This window comes from Panthera tigris, chromosome F2 (assembly GCF_018350195.1).
Source record: "Panthera tigris isolate Pti1 chromosome F2, P.tigris_Pti1_mat1.1, whole genome shotgun sequence".
NCBI lineage: Eukaryota > Metazoa > Chordata > Mammalia > Carnivora > Felidae > Panthera > Panthera tigris.
The window spans coordinates 51,633,340-51,652,830 of record NC_056676.1 but is presented as its reverse complement, the minus strand read 5'-3'; the positions used below and the strand labels follow the sequence as shown (position 1 = coordinate 51,652,830).

Here is a 19,491-nt window from a genome sequence, read left to right as displayed (position 1 = left end):
AGGACCATCAATAATTCTACACTGTGTATTGAGGTATGTGATTCATATCTTTTTTTCTCTGAGGTTCAAACAGACATTCGAACACATACAGAAACACAAACAAAAGGCACAAATAGAAATCTCTGAAAACATGGTAGTGGGAGATTTTAACTTTCCATTTCTGACAGAGCAAGTACACAAACATAAAAGAAGAAAGAAGACATTTTTACTTAAAGTTAAATGAAGAGATATAACTAACTTCCTATCCTGCAAAGGAAAGAAACATTTTCATATTTTGTCCAGGGACATTGAACTGAAATTGATCACCTTCTAACCTTATTTTTTTTATTTTTAAATGGGAAAATACTATTTAATCACTTAAGATAATCATGAAGATTGAAACAGAACTTTGTTTAGATTCATAAACCAAAGTGATTTCAAAATTCTCCGGTCCTTATGACTTAGAGTAGAAAATCTGCTCAGTAATCCCGACATAGTCTTTGGGATAAAATCAGAGTCCTATAGTCACATATTAGAGGATGCCACCTTCTTAATTTAAACAAAAAACTTAAAATCTGTAATTCTCCATAATGTAAAAAGTTTAAACATTAAAACACACAATCTAAAACAAAACATATCCCAACCACAGAAACTAAAAATCAGTTATCTATTCATAATAACAAAGAGAACATCTAAATTAACAATAGCTGTGGACAATTATAGAGTAATAAAAATACCATATATCAAAAGGTATAGAATGACTTCTAGTACCAAGTAATTTTGTATCCCAAATTTTATTAACTATTTAAAGGAAATGGAACATAAAAAGACATACATCTAAGTATTTATAGAAATAAAGAATAACAGTTGTCATAAAGAATTGAAGGAGATAATTTTCCAGAAAAGCAAAAGCTAAAAGAGTTTGTTATCATAAACCAGTCTTACATAAATGTTAAAATGATTTCTTTAAGCTGGAATTAAAGACCACTAATTAGTAACTGGAAAACTTATGAAAGTGTAAATCTCAGTGATAAAGGTAATACATATAGTAAAATTCAGAATACGTTCCAGTTGTAAAAGGTGGTGGATTGAAACTAATTAGGAAAACTAATATGAAGGTTAAAAGAAAAAAGTAGAAAAAGTAACTATAACTACAATAATATGTTAATGGATACACCAGATAAAAAGTTATAAATAGTGACATCAAAAATATAATATGTAGCGGGAGGTAATTATGTAGAGCTTAGAATGCATTCAAACTTAATCTGCTGTCATCTTAAAATTGACTGTTATAAATGTAAGTTGTTTTATATAAGCCTCGTGATAACCACAAGTCAAAAATTTACTGTAGATACACAAAAGACAGAGAGAAGAATCTAAGCATACCACTACAGTACATCATCAAATCATAAGGAAAAGACCAGGAGAAAAAACAGAAGAACTACAAAACAACCAAAAATCAATTACCAAAATGGCATTAAGTACATACCTATCAATAATTACAAAATGTAAATGAGCTAAATTCTGCAATCAAAGGACATAGAGTGGCTGAATGGATAAAAACAAGACCCATCTATATGCTGCCTAAGAGACACACTTCAGATGTAGGACACACACAGACTGAAATTGAAGGGATGGGAAAAAATATTCCCAGCAAAAGGAATATTTCTTTGGGAAAACCAAAAGCAAGCTGGGGCTTTATCAGATGAATTAGACTTTCAGATAGACTATAATAAAACACAAAGAAGGTCATTACCTATTGATAAAGGGGTAAATCCAACAAGAGGATATAACATTTACAAATATTTATGTACCTGACATAGAAACACTTCAATACAGAGAGCAAATGTTAACAGACCTATAGGAAGAAATAGACAGCAATATAATAATAGTAGGAATTGTAATACCTCATTTCACCAATGTATATAGATCAGACAGAACATCAATAAAGAAACATTAGCCTTAAATGACATACATGTTGGTTCAGATGGACTTAATAGACATATACAGAACATTCCATCCCAAAGCAACAGAATGCACATTCTTCTCAAGCATGTATCAAGCTTATGTTAGGCTACAAAACAAGTCTTCATTTTAAAAGACTGAAATCCTATTAAGCATCTATCTGACCATAATGGTATGAAATTAGAAATGAATTACAAGAATACAAGTAAAATATTTTCACAAATATGTGACGATTAAACAACATACTACTGGACAACATACCAAAGCTTATGGGATGCAGCAAAAGCAGCTGCATGAATTTCATAGTGAAAAGACTACATCAAGAAAGAAAGAAACAAACAAAAAAGAAACAGTCTCAAACAACCTAAGTTTATACTTCAAGGAATTAGAAAAAGAAGAAGAAATGAAGCCCAAAGCTAGTAAAGAAAGGAAATAACAAGATCAAAGGAAATAAATGAAATAAAGAGAAAAATAATAGAAAAGATCCAGGATACTAAGATGCTTTTTCAAAAAGATAAACAAAATTGACAAACCTTTAGCTAGATTTACCAAGAAAAAAAAGGGAGGATTCAAATAAAATCAGAAATGGAGGAGGTGACATGACAACGGATCCTACAGAAGCAAACAGAACCATAACAGACTACTATGAACAATTATACACCAACAAATTAGACATTCTAGAAGAAATGGCTAAATTCCTAGAAAGATACAACCAACCAAGACTGAATCATGTAGAAATAGAAAAACTGAACACGCTGATTACTAGTGAAAAGATTTGAATCACTAGTAAAAAATTTCCAACAAATCAAAGTCCAGGACCAAACTTCTGGACTATACAACTTCACTGTTATAGAATCCATTGGTGAATTCTACCAATCCTTTAATGATGACTTAATACAAGTCTTTCTCAAACACTTTCAAAACAAGAGGAGAGACACTTCCAAACTCATTTAACAAGGACAGCCTTACTCTAATACCAAAACCAGACAAGAATAAGAATACCGTAAGAAAAATCACAGACAATATTCTTAATGAATATAAATACAAAAATCCTCTACAAAATATTAGCAAACCAAGTATGACAATATGCTGAAACAATCATATACTACAATCAAGTGGCATTTATTCCAGGGATTCTAAGATGATTCAACGTACACAAATCCATCAATGTAATACACCATGTTAACAAAATGAAGGATAAAAATCATACAATCATCTCAATAAATGCAAGAAAAGCATTTGACAAAATTCAACATCTATGATTTTTAGAAACTCTCAACAAAGTGGGAATAGAGGAACATACCTCAACATATGAAAGGCCCACAGCTAACATTATTCTCAATGATAAAAAGTTGAAAGTTTTTCATCTAAGATCAGTAAGAAGACAAGGATGCCCATTCTTACCACTTTTACTCAACATGATTAGGCAAGAAAATGAAATTTCCATCCAAGTTGGAAAGAAAGAATTAAAGCTGTCATTATTTGCAGATGACATGATATTATATATAGAAACCCCAAAACTCTACCAAAAACACTGTTAGGACTAGTAAATAAATACATTCAGTAAAGTTTCAGGATACAAAATCAATATACAAAAATTTGTTGCATTTCTTCACACTGATAAACTATGAGAAAGAGAAATTAAGACCATAATCCCATTTATAGTTGCAACAGAAGAAGAAAATACCTAGGAAGAAACTGAACCAGGATGGTGAAAGACCTGTACAATGAAATCTGCAAGACCTTGATGAAAGAAATTGAAGAAGACACAAATAAATAGAAAGATATTTTGTGCTCATGGGTTGGAAGAATTAATATGGTTAAAATGTCCATACTATTGAAACCAATTTACAGATTCAATGCAATTCCTATCAAAATTCCAATGGCATTTTTCACAGAAATTAAGCAAATAATTCTAATATTTGTATGGAACCACAAAAGATTCCAAATAGTGAAAATCACCTAGAAAAAAAGAACAAATCCAGATGTATTGCACTTCCTCATTTTGAATGTATTATAAAGCTATAATAATCAAAACACTTTGGTACTGGCATAAATACAGATACATGAACAGAATACAGAGCCCAGAAATAAACCCATGAATATATGGTCAATTAATTTAGGACAAAGGAGCCAAGAATATACAATGAGGAACGGGCAGTTTCTTTAAGAAGTCGTGTTAGGAAAATTGGATAGTCACATGCTAAAGAATGAAACAGGACCACTATCTTAGACCATATACAAAAATTAACTCAAAATGAGGTAAAGACTTGAACATAAGACCTGAAACCATAAAACTCCTAGAAGAAAACATAAGCAGCAGGTATCCTGGCATTGATCTTAGCAGTATTTTTTTTTTTTTTTGTATTTGACAACAGAAGGGCAACAAAAGCAAAATTAAGAAACGGGGATATATCAAATTAAAAAACTTCTGCCCTGCAAAAGAAATCATCAATGAAAGAAAGAGCAACCTATCAAGTGGGAGATAATATCTGCACATCCTATATCCGATAAAGTGTTAATATCCAAATTATATAAAAACTCATTCAACTCAATAGTAAAAAAAAAAAAAAAACAACAATCTGATTAAAATATGTGCCAAGGATCTGAGCAGACCTTTTTCAAAGAAGACATACAGATGGTCAGCAGGTACATGAAAAGGCGCTCAACATCACTAGTCATCAGAGAAATAAAAATCAAAATCACAATGAGATATCACCTCATACCTATTAGAATGGCTATTATCAGAAAGATAAGAAATAATAAGTGTTGACAAGGATGTGGAGAAAAGGGCACCCTCATCCACTGCAAATGGGAATGAAAATCGGTGCAGCCACTGTAGAAAAGAGTATAGGGTTTCCTCAAAAAGTTAAAACTAGAACCACCATATGATCCAGCAATTCCACTTTTGGGTATTCATCCAAAGGAAATGAAAAACACTCACTTGAAGAGATATCCTCACCCCCATGCTCATTATAATATTATTTACAAATAGCCCCAAACATGGAAATAACCTAAGTGTTCATCCACAGATGAATGGATAAAATGTTTTTTTCATGTATACACAATGGAATATTACCCAGTTAAAATATTAACAATTCTAACACTTTTAACAATATGGAAGGACCCTTCAGGATATGCTTAGTGAGATAAGTCAGATACAAAAAGACAAATACCATATGATCTCACTGATATGTGGAATATAATGAAAGTTTAAGTGGAATGTAAAGAGAGAAAGAGAGAAAGCAAGTTTATAGATACAGGGAACAGATTGGGGGTTACCAGAGGCAGGGCACGGAGGTGGGTGAAATGGGAAAAGAAAGTGGAAAGGTACAAACTTCCAGTTATAAAATATATAAGCCTGGGATGTACTGTACAGCATGGTGACTAAAGTTAATAATACTACTGTCTTGTATATTTTAAAGTTGCTAAGAGAATAAATTTAAAAGTTCTCGTCATAAGAAAAAAAATTTTGTGGGGCACCTGGGTTAAGCATCCCACTTCAGCTCAGGTCAGGATCTCACGGCTGATGGGTCTGAGCCCTGTGTCGGGCTCTGTGCTGACAGCTCAGAGCCTGGAGCCTGCTTCAGATTGTGTGTCTCCCTCTCTCTGCCCCTTCCCTGCTCATTCTCTCTCTCTGTCTCTCAAAAATGAATATACATTTAAAAAAATTTTTTTAAGATTTAAAGTTTATTAAATCTTCTAAGACATCAAAACAATAAACTGCATAAGAAAAATGGCATAATCATCTCAGGAGACACTGAAAAGACTCTTGATGAGAACCTTACACCCATTCTTCCTTGATGTGAGAGGTAAAAGAAATTTCCATTCAAATAGAAATCATTAAGGATGCTGACTCTGGTCATTATTATTTCTTGATTTTAGAAGTTCTAACCAATTACAGTAAGAAACAAATCAGAAAACACAGACGAATCAAAATATAAAAAAGAAAAGCCATTTTTACCTCAGCAATTCTTAGAAATCTCAAAAAAATGGACTGAAAACTTACTAAAATTAAAAGGTTACTTCAGTGAAGAATCTGAATAAAAATGAAATATTCCCGAGTGAATATTCATTCCCCTAATTTAACGGAGGAAAAATAAAGAGAATTATAAATGACCTCAAAAAGAAAGATTTTAAGTGTAAATAAAATCATAAAACTTTGCTAAAGAATGAAAATTCACATTAAATGCCAAATACTAGAAAGCTATCATTTTTCTATAATAAAATTGTTAAACTCAAAGATAAAGATGAATTTCAATTTGTGTGGAACAGTAAACGTCTTGTTAACATGTGTTTTACAAACAAAAAGGCAATCAAATATTTGCACAATATTCAAATTTATTATGAGTTAAAATGAAATTAGCCCCAAAGTCAATCAATAGACGATAATGCTTCTGGCTAATATAGGATTTAAATATGTGGTAAAAGAAACAATTGACTTATAGAAAAAATTAGGTCACACTGCACTCCAAATAAATTTCATATTAAAGTCTAAGTATTAAAAGAAAATGAACCGGAATGAAATACAGGAGAACATTTTTGCAGCGGTTTTGCTGCCTGGGCAGAGCCAGGCTAAGTGGAATCAAGAAAAAATTTTCCTAGGGCCATTGGAGAAATGCCCAGAAACTAACTGAGCTTGGGTTAAACGGGGAGAATTTTCCCACGTACCACTCATCTTTCCCATAAATGTGGACTTCTCACCACCTGCCCCAGAGCACTGCACCTGTGCCTATCAGTTTACATGTGGATATCTCATGATTCCTTCCAATAACTCGTCTAACAAACCTTCCCAGAATACACAGCCCTAGACATCTACTATGGTAAAAGAAAGACCATCACCTGCTAGCCCTTTGGAATGTAACTAATGATCTCAAAATGGGATGGTGGGGGGGGGGGATACCCTTAGTTTTAAAAGAAGTTTATTGTTAGTGTAATTTTCACAAACAACTTGGCATCTGAGCAATGAGACCTTCAATGAAAGGTAAATTTTGAATATATGAGTGTGAGAGAAGGGCAGCCCAACATAAAGGAATAGCAATGAAAAAAGGCAAAGAATCGGGAAACTTTGGAAACACAGAAGGTAACATGAAGAAATAGAATGATCAACAAGATTAGTGAGTTAAGTGTATGCATTTGCTAGGGCTGCTATAGCAAATGGCCACATGCTGAGTGACTTCTTGGAAATTTATTGTTTCACTGTTCTGGAGGCTGGAAATCTGAGACCAAGGTATCAGCAGAGTCAAGCTCCCTCTGGGGGTGCTAAGGAAAAATCTGTGGCAGGCTTTTCTTTTAGTTTCTGGCAATATCTTGGCTAATGTCAACAGAACTCTAATCTTCACGTGGTATTCTCCTGTGTTTCTGTCTGTTTCCCAATATCCCCCCTTTATAAGGACACTAGTCGTATCGGATTAGCACCCATTCAAATGACCTCATTTTAACTTGATTACCTCTAAAAAGACCCTTGCTCTAAATAAGGTAACATTCTGAAATACTGAGAGTTCAGACTCCAATGCATGTTTTTTTTTTCTTGTGGGGGAATTGGGATTGGGGGGGTGGGCGGCAGGGAGGTGGGTACACAACCCATTACAGAAAGCAACAGATCAGAGAGAGCTTTATTTAATGGGCTGGTGGAATCAAATACTGTTTAACAATACCTTAGGTAACAAAATAAGTTCAATGGTTTTAGTTCAGGGAAAAATGAAAATAAGAAGAAGGAAAACATATCTAGTTATTGAAAGCAAAAACAGTTAAATGTGGTTAACAGGGTCAGAATAAGTTAAGTATTGCAATTTACATATGCTTTGTTATTTCTTTTGGAAAGAAAAACTTGCTGTTCAGGTCATGGAAGAACTACACCAAAGCACAGATTTTAGTAAAAGGAATACTGGAGCTACCAAGAAAAATTGAACTAACAGCCTACAAAAATGGACCATAACAAAGAAATCTGCTGGAGGATATACAATCCCAGGAATTTTGCATGCCCTAACAATAAACAGCAGATGGTAATAAGTCCAAAGAACATTGGTAAATAAAATAGCCAATGGTTTCAATCAGTTGAAAAACTGGAATGTTAACTCCAAATCCTATGTAAACCAGTTTCCAGAGAGAATTTTTTTTTCTTTTTAAGTGAAAACATATTAACATTTTGATGGCACATTTCTTTCAAGGCTTTCAAAGCCTTATTATGGGTAGATTTATCTTCTTTATGAATCATCCAGGGCAATTCACTTTCAAGCTGGTATTGTGTTATTTTCATTATAAATGTATAACTGTTTCAGGTATATTGCAGTTTCTGGGGTTGGGGTGGAGCAGTAACCACCATTTTTAACCATGCCTCTATGTGCATGTGAATGTAATACATGAATAAGGTGCAAGCCACATAAATAGGAATAAACTAGGAAATATAGACCTATAAGCCTATCACCATAAAAAACATCCAGTTCTGTACTAGTTAAAGCTTTTTGCAGAATGTAGCATGTTGGCACAAATCTATGAATTCTGCAAAATTTAATCTAACTCATAAAAACCGCTTATATTAACACTACAATAAAATGACCTCTAACATGGCTTATGCTTTAAAATAAGTACATAAGGAGAAAACTCCACGTTGTCAAAATTACCCCCAATAACCCATTAAATCACCATATACTACACTATGTGATTTTGTGCACTCTCTTTTTCCAACATGGATTTGAATTGTTTTGTTTTGTTCTAGTATGCACCAAATAAAGGACTTAGTTAATATATAAAGTCCATACTGTAATAGATAAATGACATATGTATATGGAACATAAGTAGTCAAATTTGGATAAATGAAATGCATATATGACAGTTCCACTTTCATGATTAGGATTCACTCCACTTTTACTCAAATCAATAAAATATTTTTAGACATCAAAAGCAAAGGCAACAAAAGCAAAAATAAACAAATGGAACTGCATTAAACCAAAAAGTTTCTGCACGGTAAAAAGAAACCAGTAAAATAAAAAGATAGTATACTGATGGGAGAAAATATTTGCAAATCACATATTGGATAAGGGGTTAATAACCAAAATATATAAATAAGTCCTACAATTCAATAGAAGTAAAACAACCCAATTTGAAAAATGAACAAAGAATCTGAATAGACAGTTTTCTCAAGACATACAGATGGCTAACAGGTACATGATCAGGTCTTCAACATCACTAATCATCAGGAAAATGCAAACAAAAACACAATGAGATATTATCTCACACCAGTCAGAATGGCCAGTATCAAAAAGACAAGAAATAACAACTGTTGGCAAAGATTTAGAGAAAAAAAAGAACTCTTGTGTACTATTGGTAGGAATGAAAATTGGTGCAGCCACTGTGGAAAAGAGTATGGAAATTTCGCAAAAAATTAAAAATTGAACAACCATGTGATCTAGCAATTCCATTTCTGGGTATATATAGCCAAAGGAAACAAAAACATGATCTCAAAGATATCTGCACCCCTATGTTCACTGCAGCATTATTTACAGTAGCCAAGACATGGAAGCAACCTAAGTGTCCATCCATGAATGAATAAAGAAGTTACAGTACACACACACACACACACACACACACACACACACACACACACACACAGGAATATTATTCAGCCATAAAAAAGAAGGAAATCCTGCCACTTAAAACAACATAGATGACCTTGAGGGCATTATGCTGAGTGAAACAAGACAGACAAAGAGCATATGAATCTAAACTTACATGTGGAATCTAAAACAAATAAAAACAACAACACAGACCTCAAAGATATAGAGAGCAGATTATTGGTTGCCAAAGATCGGGGGAGGGGGAGGTAAGCAAAACAAGTGAAATGGGTCAAAGATACAAACTTCCATGTAATAATAGCATGGTGACTACAGTTGATAATACTGTGTTGTATATTTGAAAGTTGCTAAGAGAGTAGATCTTAAAAGTTCTCATCCCAAGAAAAAAAATTTTAACTGTGTGTGGTGATGGATGTTAACTCAATTCATTGTGATGATCATTTCACAATATACAAATATTGAATCATTATGTTGTACACCTAAATTTAATGTTATATGTCAATTATAACTCAATGAAAAAATTTATACAAGTATTTATGTTTAGACCTTGACCTTTAACTTCTCTCTCATTTGCTCTCCTTACTGTCATTGTCTCTTGGTCTTTCATGATTTCCAGCTCTTTATTTCTCTATCTACTGAATGCCAGGTGCTGATTTCAGTGGAGCATAATGTGAAGGCTGTAGTACTAGAAGCTGTGTCAGGCTTAACCAGACTTTATCACTTACTACTGTTGAGGTCTTAGGTCACTAAACCTCTCTAATCAATACCACCAAGTCAGAATTAGTGTCTAATTCACATGGTTTGGGAAGAATATATAACTTCTACCCCCAATGTACTGACATATATATACACGTGTGTGTGTGTGTGTGTGTGTGTGTGTGTGTGTGTGTGTGTGTGTGTAAAATAGCACCCATTCTACAGATGAGGAAACTGAGGTTTGGGAAAATTAAGCCCACAATAATAATAATATGAAATTGTGATTGACTAGTATAATGCAAGCTTTTATGGCTTTAGGATGAATTCTTTATTGTTCTAGGTCTATAATACAAAAGCCATAAACACAAGAGAATCTTCCTTAACTTTTGCTACTGCATCCAGACTTAAACACATTCATCTAACTTAGATATCCAAGCTCTTTTCTTTTCTGCTTCCTGCCATCTATTTGTGAAGATTCTATGGCTAAAATACCACATTCTACAAATTCCTCCAGGTATTTCAGTGGGATGTGGATCATAGAAAATATGTATAAAAGAGCTAAAACACACTATATAGTAAACAGAGATAAGTTCAGCTTTAATGTATCAACTAGAACAAATCAACTATTTTTTCAATGTCTATCCTATTAAACTGTTAAAACAATTTTTATAAATTCCCTCAGTATCCCTTCTAAAGGGGCTTCATATTAATTATTATGTTATCTTAAACATTCTCTTGCTTTAGTAAAATTTAGTAAAAGAAAATCATAAAAATAAGAGCAAAACTTAAGAAGTGTTCTCAGTAATACTAAACACAGATAAAAACAAAATAAATGCATGCCAAAATATCAATTTAGATATAAAACCAACAAAAGTTCTGAATTAAGTAAAAAGGGATAAAAGTTTAAATGTACCATTTCTTTTTCATTCCAACTAGCTTACTTTTGCTTACAATAATATTTTAGGATATGTACAGAATTCTCCTAGGGTGCAGATGCTTTCTGAATTTAGCCATTTTACTCTCTGTCCCTGTAAATACATAGCAAAGAAACATTAACTTAATGAGATATAATTAAAATTCCAGATGACTGAATTAATAACAATAGATAGCCCATTTGTTACAAACATTAAAAATAATCACTAAAATACATAGTTATGTCTTTTATTTCATGGTCAGAAAATGAAGATTCAAGCTCTTCTGGAAAAATTCTACATTAAAAAATATATATAATAAGAAAAGTAATATCATTCATAATTCCCCTTGATATAACCTCCATTTCATCTTAAACAATGTAAAGTACTGTGGTAAAAAAATAACTAAGAAGGAGTGCCTGGATGGCTCAGTGGGTTAAGTGTCCAAGTCTTGATTTCAGCTCAGGGCATCATCTCACAGTCATGAGACTGAGTTCCACTTTGGTCTCCGCACTGAGTGTGGAGCCTGCTTAAGAGTCTCTCTTCTTCTCCCTCTGTCCCTCTCCCCCGTTCACACACTCTTTCTCTCAATAAAATAATAATAATAACTAAGCAAATTACTGATTTAATTTGTTTTCAAATAATTTATAACTCTAAAATTTTAGAGAAATCTACTTTAAATTTGTTTAGATTATTGGTTAAAATGGAGGCACACATGGCAAGAATATATAGTGGGGTAAAGACTCTCATTGATAAAGGGTGCTGAGAAAAGCAGACAACTACAAGCAAAAGAATGAAAGTGGACGACTTTCCTACACCATACACAAAAATAAACTCAAAATGGATTAAAGACTTAAATGTGAGACTTGAAGCCATAAAAGTCCTACAAGAAAACATAGGCAGTAATCTCTTGGACATCAGCCCTACCAAATTTTTCTGGATATGTCTCCTCAGGAAAGAAAAACAAAGCAAAAATAAGTGATTGGGACTGCATCAAACTAAAAACCTTTGCACAGAATAAAAAAGCAGGGGTGGGGGGGCATTGCCTAGGTGTCTCAGTCAGTTCAGCATCTGACTTTGGCTCAGGTCATGATCTCATGGTTCTTGAGTTTGAGCCCCATGTCGGGCTGTCTGTTGACAGCTCAGAGCCTGGAGACTGCTTTGGATTCTGTGTCTCTCTCACTGCCCCTCCCTCGCTCATACTGTCTGTCTGTCTCTGTCTCTCTGTCTCTCTGAAAAAAATAAACATTAAAAAAATTTTTTAAAGAAAGAAAGAAAGAAAAGACAGGCAACCTACTAAACAGAAGAAGATATTTGGAGGTCATTTATCCAATAAGAGGTTAGTAGCCAAAATACATAAAGAACTCATACAACTCAAAACCAAAAATCCCCAAATAACCCTATTAAAAACAGGCAGAAGACCTGAACATTTTTCCAAAGATACTCAAATGCCCAACAGACACATGAAAATATTCTAAGTATCACTAATCATCAGGGAAATGCAAATCAAAACCACAATGAGATACCATTTCACACTGTCAGAATGATTATTATCAAAAAGACCAGAAATAGCAGGTGTTAGGATATGAAGGAAAGGGAACCCTCATGCACTGTTGGTGTGAATGTAAATGGTGCAGGCACTACAGAAAACAGTATGGAATTCCGTCCCTCAAAAACTTAAAGAGAGAAATACTGCTGATCCAATAATTCCACTGCTGGGTATTTACACCCAAAGAAAATGAAAATATTAATTTGAAAAGATATGTGTACCTCTATGTTTACTGCAGTATTATTTACAATGGCCAAATTATGGAAGCAACCTAAGTGTTCACTGATTGATAAATAAAGATGTGGTATAGAGAGAGAATGGAATATTACTCAGCTATAAAAAGAGTGAGATCTTGCTATTTGTAACCATGTGGATGTACCTAGAGCGTATTATGCTAAATGTAGTAAGTCAGAGAAAGACAAATATCATATGGTTTTACTCACATGTAGAATCTAAAAAGCAAAACAAAAGAATAAGCAAAATAAACAGAAATAGACTTATAAATACAGAGAACAAACTGAAAGTTGACAGAGGGGAGGTGGGTGGGAGGATGGGGAAAATATGTGAAGGGAATTAGGAAGTACAAACTTCCAGTCACAAAAGAAATAAGTCACGGGGATGGAAGGAACAGGAGTGTTATTAAGATTGTAATAATTTTGTATGGAGACAGGTGGTAACTACACTTTTCATGATGAGAATTACATATATATAGAATTGTCAAATCACTATATTGTACACCTAAAATTAATATTGTAGATCAATTATACTTCAGTCAGTATCAGTCAAGGCACACATTCTGGATGTATTCAACATATATTGGTTCTTCAACAACTATCCATTCAAAATATCCTGAGGCACTGTTCTAGGTACTAGGAATGAGCTGAACTTCAGCCCTCATAAAAATTATACTCCAGTTAAGACGGAAGTAGGGCAAATATTTTGATGTCAAATATTTTTAAAACATGGTATTTTAAAAGGTGGTAAGTGTTGTGAAGAAAAATAAAGCAGAGAAGGGAAAAATAGACTGCCAAGGGGTAAATAGTGTCATTTTAAATAGGGTGGTCAGAGAAGGCTTCACTGGTAAGAGGGTAGTTGAGCAGAACTCAAGTAGATGAAGAAATGCCTATGTCTGGGAAATGGGCATTTCTCATATGACCTTAGTTACTGTTCTATAGAAGAAAAAAATCAAAAGACATTATTACAAGAATTGTTGGTTTTCACTGTGACAACTTAGAACTAAAATCACTGCTTTACTGTGTTTTATAAATGACTATCTTATATCCCTTTTAAAGTATATACAATAAGGCTTAGCTTCATGTGTTCCTTCTATCCCAATACTTAATCAATTCATTGCCTATCATTTTATTCCTTATGGAAATTCAACAGAAACAATCATAGAGAATTCAGCCTAATTCAAATTACAGCTAAAATCAGTGATTTTTATACTTTTAGAGTATGAGAAGAATTTCAGAATATGTGTGATCATATATATAGAGAGAGTGAGAATATTCCCTAGGCTCCCTATTACCTTCTAGTGCCTGGCTCAAATCCATTCTAAGGCAAAGCTGCATTCTTGCCTGTCACTTCCATGAAAGAATTATCATCATTAACAGTTGCACAAGCCAACTTTCATGTGGTTTCTTTTAGTTACAATGCAAAGAGTCCTAAATAATGCAGACAAAGGAAAATAAGACAAGAGATGAATCAAGGCTTGTATCTAAAAACTGCAGGCTAGTGAATTATCATCAATTCATTGTAGAAAGGATTGATGAAAGAATATGTGACAAGGTGTTATACATAATTTATTTTAAAATTTTAAAAAGATAAAAAATAAATTTACAAAGGTAAAACACCAGATGAAATTTATAAAATAGCAGACAGCAGCCAAACCTAGTTCATGATTCTTTGGACACCATGGCCAGATGAAGAACATAAAATGGGATCAGAGTGGAGAGGAGAGATATGATGTGGGAGAGATCGTTTTGTGAAGAGGAATTTTGAAGAGTGCCACATAATGTTGGAAGGCCAATTCCTTAAGGTGGAGGGAGACTGGAACCTAGCCCCTCTCTTCAAATTCTGGTGGGGGAGAGATTTCAGCTGGACTTTGAAGAGAGATTATTCTGTGACCTGTGATATTGGAGGCATAGTGAACTAGGGTGCCTGTGGAGAAAACAGATGGAGGAATATTTGGCAATGGGCTGGAAGGTTCTATGTGGAGAGAAAACTACAATATGGAAGACCAGCTGACTTAGTACTTTAGTGGCAGAGCAAGGATAGTTGCCTCATCACTGAGGTTGGCTGCATCCCCAGAGTTTGTTGGAGTAAGGAATGCATGAGTGTTTCATATGTGCTGTAAGTGAGGGTCACCTTGAGTCCTCTTGTAGAAGAGCAGAGATCCTGAAGCAAGAAGCTAGAGATGGAAGCAGTCCCTGGAGACTGTAGGAGGAGGTTCGAGTCACTAGTCAGACTAGACAATCTTCTCAATCAAGGACACAGTAAGTAAGAGGTCCCCCATTTAGCATTCTCACAAGAGCCAGGGGAACCAACCACAGGAGTGGGCTTTAACCATGCCAAGCCCAGAGGGCACAAAACCACCAGTCAATATTTGTATTCCATTACCTCTCTTCTCTCCCCATGCCTTATCACTGATGGGGTAGAGAACATCCATTGGAAGAGTAGTGTAAGAAAGAAACTTGTGAGAAGGTGACAGACACGTATCTGATAAAAAAAAACTGAAGTGTTAATTAAGAGCTTGACCCTGATGCTTTTAATTTTTGAATTGTGGCTTATTTGGTGACATCAATTGACTCCGGTACAGTTTGTTACTTTAATAACTCCACTGAGCAGCTGAGGAAAGTCTTCCCCTCTGAATAAAGTCAAAAGGGGCATTGGGAAACAAAACTTTGATCACATCTCATGAATCATGTGTTCAATTTATCAGTTACACATACCTACTCTATATATGTAATCTTCATTATAAATGTTGTGGTTTTCACGTTTTAAGACATCTGCAAATGATTGGGCATGCTTAATTTAAGTGCTATAGTAAATTTCATCATACCCATACATTTAGTATATAATGAGCTCTCCATAAGAATTAAATGGTTATAAGTCTGCATACAGACAGCGTGTAGCAGATGCAACTGAAGAATGACTGTAACCCCTGGACTCTGCTCAAAGTTCCCCTCCAGGTGAAGTAGACAAGTTCCCTGCAGGGGGACATCTTCCCTCGTCACAATGACACTGTGTAATCTAGTGGTATAATCGTCCAAATGGCATAAACAGAAATTGTGTAAAAGGATAAAAAGTGGTCCCCTCTGAGGAACATGAGGTAGGGTAGAAAAGAGTAACACATGGAACCATGGCTTAACTTATGGACTCCTGTCTCCTTTTTCTTTAATTCTTTAAAGTGTTTAGGTATACATACATCCCCAAGAGAACAATGTGCAAGATATGTTATGACATTCCAATTTGAGGTGCAGAAAAATATTATGTGCCTACTCAATTTCAGTAGAACTAAATGCATGCAAACACACAGCATAAGATTTGTGGAACTTCTCTTAAAATAAATTGCTTTCTTTTGTTGCAATTTGACCAACTCTTATGGTCCAGAGAAGGTGACAAGACAAATGTCATCTTGGGAAGGAGAAATAAGACTTCTAACTCTGGAAGACTGCGGACACGGTAAGATATTTAGTGGTGAGGACGAGTCAAGACCTCCACCCCACTTTCAGCCAAAATCTCAGATTGGGGCGGGAGGCATATTTGTCTGAATGTGGGGAGAACTAAAAGTGAGAGGGTTTTTGTCTGGTTTCCCATTTTGTCCTGTGGGAGAGAATCACATGGATATGACCACCACATAGTAAATAATTAAATAGTACAATGGAGGAGAAGCAGGGCCTGAGTTTATCTTTCTAGAACTTCTGCCAGCTGCCCTTATATCATATGATACAGAAGGCACCCAAAGGTTTTTACCAGTCCTCTGGAGGAAGGACAGGCCTTGACTGGTTCCTTCTGGGAAGCAGGATTAAGAGGGCAAGAAGGAGAAGCAGAACCCAACAAGGACCCAGAAAACAACTCTGGGACTTTCATGCAAATATGAAACCTCCTCTACTACCTCCCATCACCACAAACACACCTTGCATTGCCCCAAAGGCCAAGAAGTCTATTAGGGAGGGAAAAGAGCTAAGGAGGAAATCTGAAAAACTAAGCATTTATTCAAGAAGGGCTCTGGTACACAAAAAAAGAACCTTATAAACAGCCGTCAGAACTTCACAAAATGCACCTTGAGAAGGTTAAGAAAAAAACAACACAAATTTTAAACAGTCACAATTGCATTCGAACATGAAATATGATAGATCATGAAATTACCGTGTGGGTTGTAAAACACTCACTGCTCTTCTAAGACTGTAAAACGTACTCAGGTTTTTGTCAGATACAACTGAGAAGACACAGGGTGGCGTGCCTTCTTATGAAAGACCTTCTACCCACTGCCTCCTGCAACCCAGCAGCCCACCCCCTCGAACAAGCCCATTGTCTCATTTCTGGGTCAGCATTAGATCATGCATGCATATCAGAGTCTGCCTGTGTGAAACCAATTAATCAAAAGCACATAACATTTACATTGGGCTAATTAATTTCAAAACAAACATAAATCTTAAGAGCATTGTCTACGTAACAGCAGGAGTGTGTGGAATGAGTCATGTTTCCACAACCTCCTTGCCAGCTCTGCAACATTTCAAATAGCCTTGCCCTCCCTAATAGAAGGTGACCAGGTTTTACTGTAGAACTGTTATTTTATACTTGATGACCAAACAATGACCTGAGAATGAAAATACACAAGTCAGCCAGCCCCTTCCCAATTCTGAGCTTTATTTGTACAGCCATTTTTTTTTGTATAGTTCTTCTCACTACAATGAACGAATGAAAGACTGTGTCAGCATCAGAGACCTAACCTAAGTTAAGATGATAAAGCCTATTCCTGCCCCTCTTAGGAGTGTCACTGCAGAAGAGCATACAGACTATAATCAACCAAGAGTGATTTTCCAGCAGGTTGTAAAACCGAACCCAGACGCAGCTTTGCTGGCAAGAGAAGCCGTCTCTACAGCATGATGTGTTAAAAAGAGCGTGGGCTTTGCAGACAAACAGATCTTATTAAATTTTTCTTTTCCCCCTTCTCAGTGAAATAAGATTAGTAATACATTACTTAGATTCTTAGATGCAAGCAATAGACACTGACTCTGGCTGATTTTAGAAAAAAAAGGGAGGGGCTTTATTTAAAAGCTAATGTGTGCACCTGCCTGGATGACTCAGTCGGTTAAGCACCAACTCTTGATTTTGGCTTGGGTCAAGATCTTGGGGTTCATGGACTCAAGCCCTACATCAGGCTCTGCCTTGACAGTGTAGATCCTACTTGGGATTCTCTCTCCCCCTATCTCTCTGCCCCTCCCCACCCACACATGTGTGTGCTCTTTCTCAAAATAAATAAATAAACTTAAAATAATAATAATAATAATAATAATAGTAATATTTGGTTCACAGGATCTCAGGGAAGAGCAGAGAACCAGGCTCAGAGACTGACAGTCTCAGCTTGCCTCTCAGATACCATGGCCACCTTCTCTTTCTGTCTCCACTGCCTTCATCAGTCATAAGCATAGATTTTGTTTTATGATCATAGATTTACCAGGAACATCCTATTTCCACAAAGTCTGGTGTCAGCGTGTGCACATATTAGTTATGAAGGAGGCTGAGAAAATGAAGTGGAAGATAACTTCTGCCCATTGATCAGCTACAAATACTTCTTTTGAAGATTTGTAATGAGGCTGAAATTGTATACATTCTATCAAGGAAGAGACCATAACTCCTAAGCCCAGGCTGGCACACAATGGATGTTCAGTAAGAGTTGTTTGAGTAATAAAGTTTTAAAAAGCAGGGAACAGATGAACGATATGGGTGAAGACTCATGCAGCTTGGCACATAACAGACAAGTAATAAATGTATTTTCTTCTCCCAGTTTATGATGCTCAGTTCTCTGAAAACTATGTTATATGAATTATTTATATTTAACAATTAGAGATTAAGTTTTCTTTCTTTTTTTTTTAATTTATTTTTGAGACAGAGAGAGACAGAGCATGAACAGGGGAGGGGCAGAGAGAGAGGGAGACACAGAATCTGAAACAGGCTCCAGGCTCTGAGCGGTCAGCACAGAGCCCGACGTGGGGCTCGAACTCACGGACCGTGAGATCATGACCTGAACCAAAGTCGGACGCCCAACCGACCAAGCCACCCAGGCGCCCAGAGAGATTAAGTTTTCTAATTTATAGATTAGCATGTTTAAATGGTAAATATACATTCTATAAGTTATCAATTTAAAAATAGAGTGCAATGTATGTAGTTATTGCCAGAGTTTTTAATTCAATTTATCTTTTTTTTTTTTTTCAGATTTAGAAGGCTCTATGATATAACCCACTAGACACTGTGCATTCTATCTTTCGTTAATATTCTGGTAATGAACGTAAATGCCATATAATAAAGACTTTTAATTTTAGATGACCTGCTAAAGTAACTTTTAAACATATTTTTCCAGTAATTATGAGTATGAATTTAGTATTAACATTCTACAAGGCATTAACATAAATGTTTAATAATATTTTTTTAAAAATACTATTTCATTCTCATTAGAAAGCAGGGTATGCAAAGTAGTCTTTAATTGGCTCATTTATTATCCTTCATTTATGCTTTGGAATATTCATGTCCTCCACAAATTATTTGCTTTACTAATGAAGTAATCATTATCATGGACCAAACTTTCACTGTA

The 19,491-nt window shown here is 35.0% G+C and overlaps 1 long non-coding RNA gene across 1 annotated transcript in view; it reads left to right on the top strand.

Annotated features, from left to right (window-relative positions):
* The window catches only part of LOC122235056, a 44,320-nt gene extending 25,117 nt beyond the window's left edge, over positions 1–19,203 (top strand). The window contains exons 3-4 of the long non-coding RNA XR_006213163.1: positions 16,287–16,358; positions 19,116–19,203. This is a non-coding gene — a long non-coding RNA (uncharacterized LOC122235056). The remainder of the gene's footprint in view (positions 1–16,286; positions 16,359–19,115) is intronic.
* The last annotated feature ends 288 nt before the right edge of the window (positions 19,204–19,491 follow it).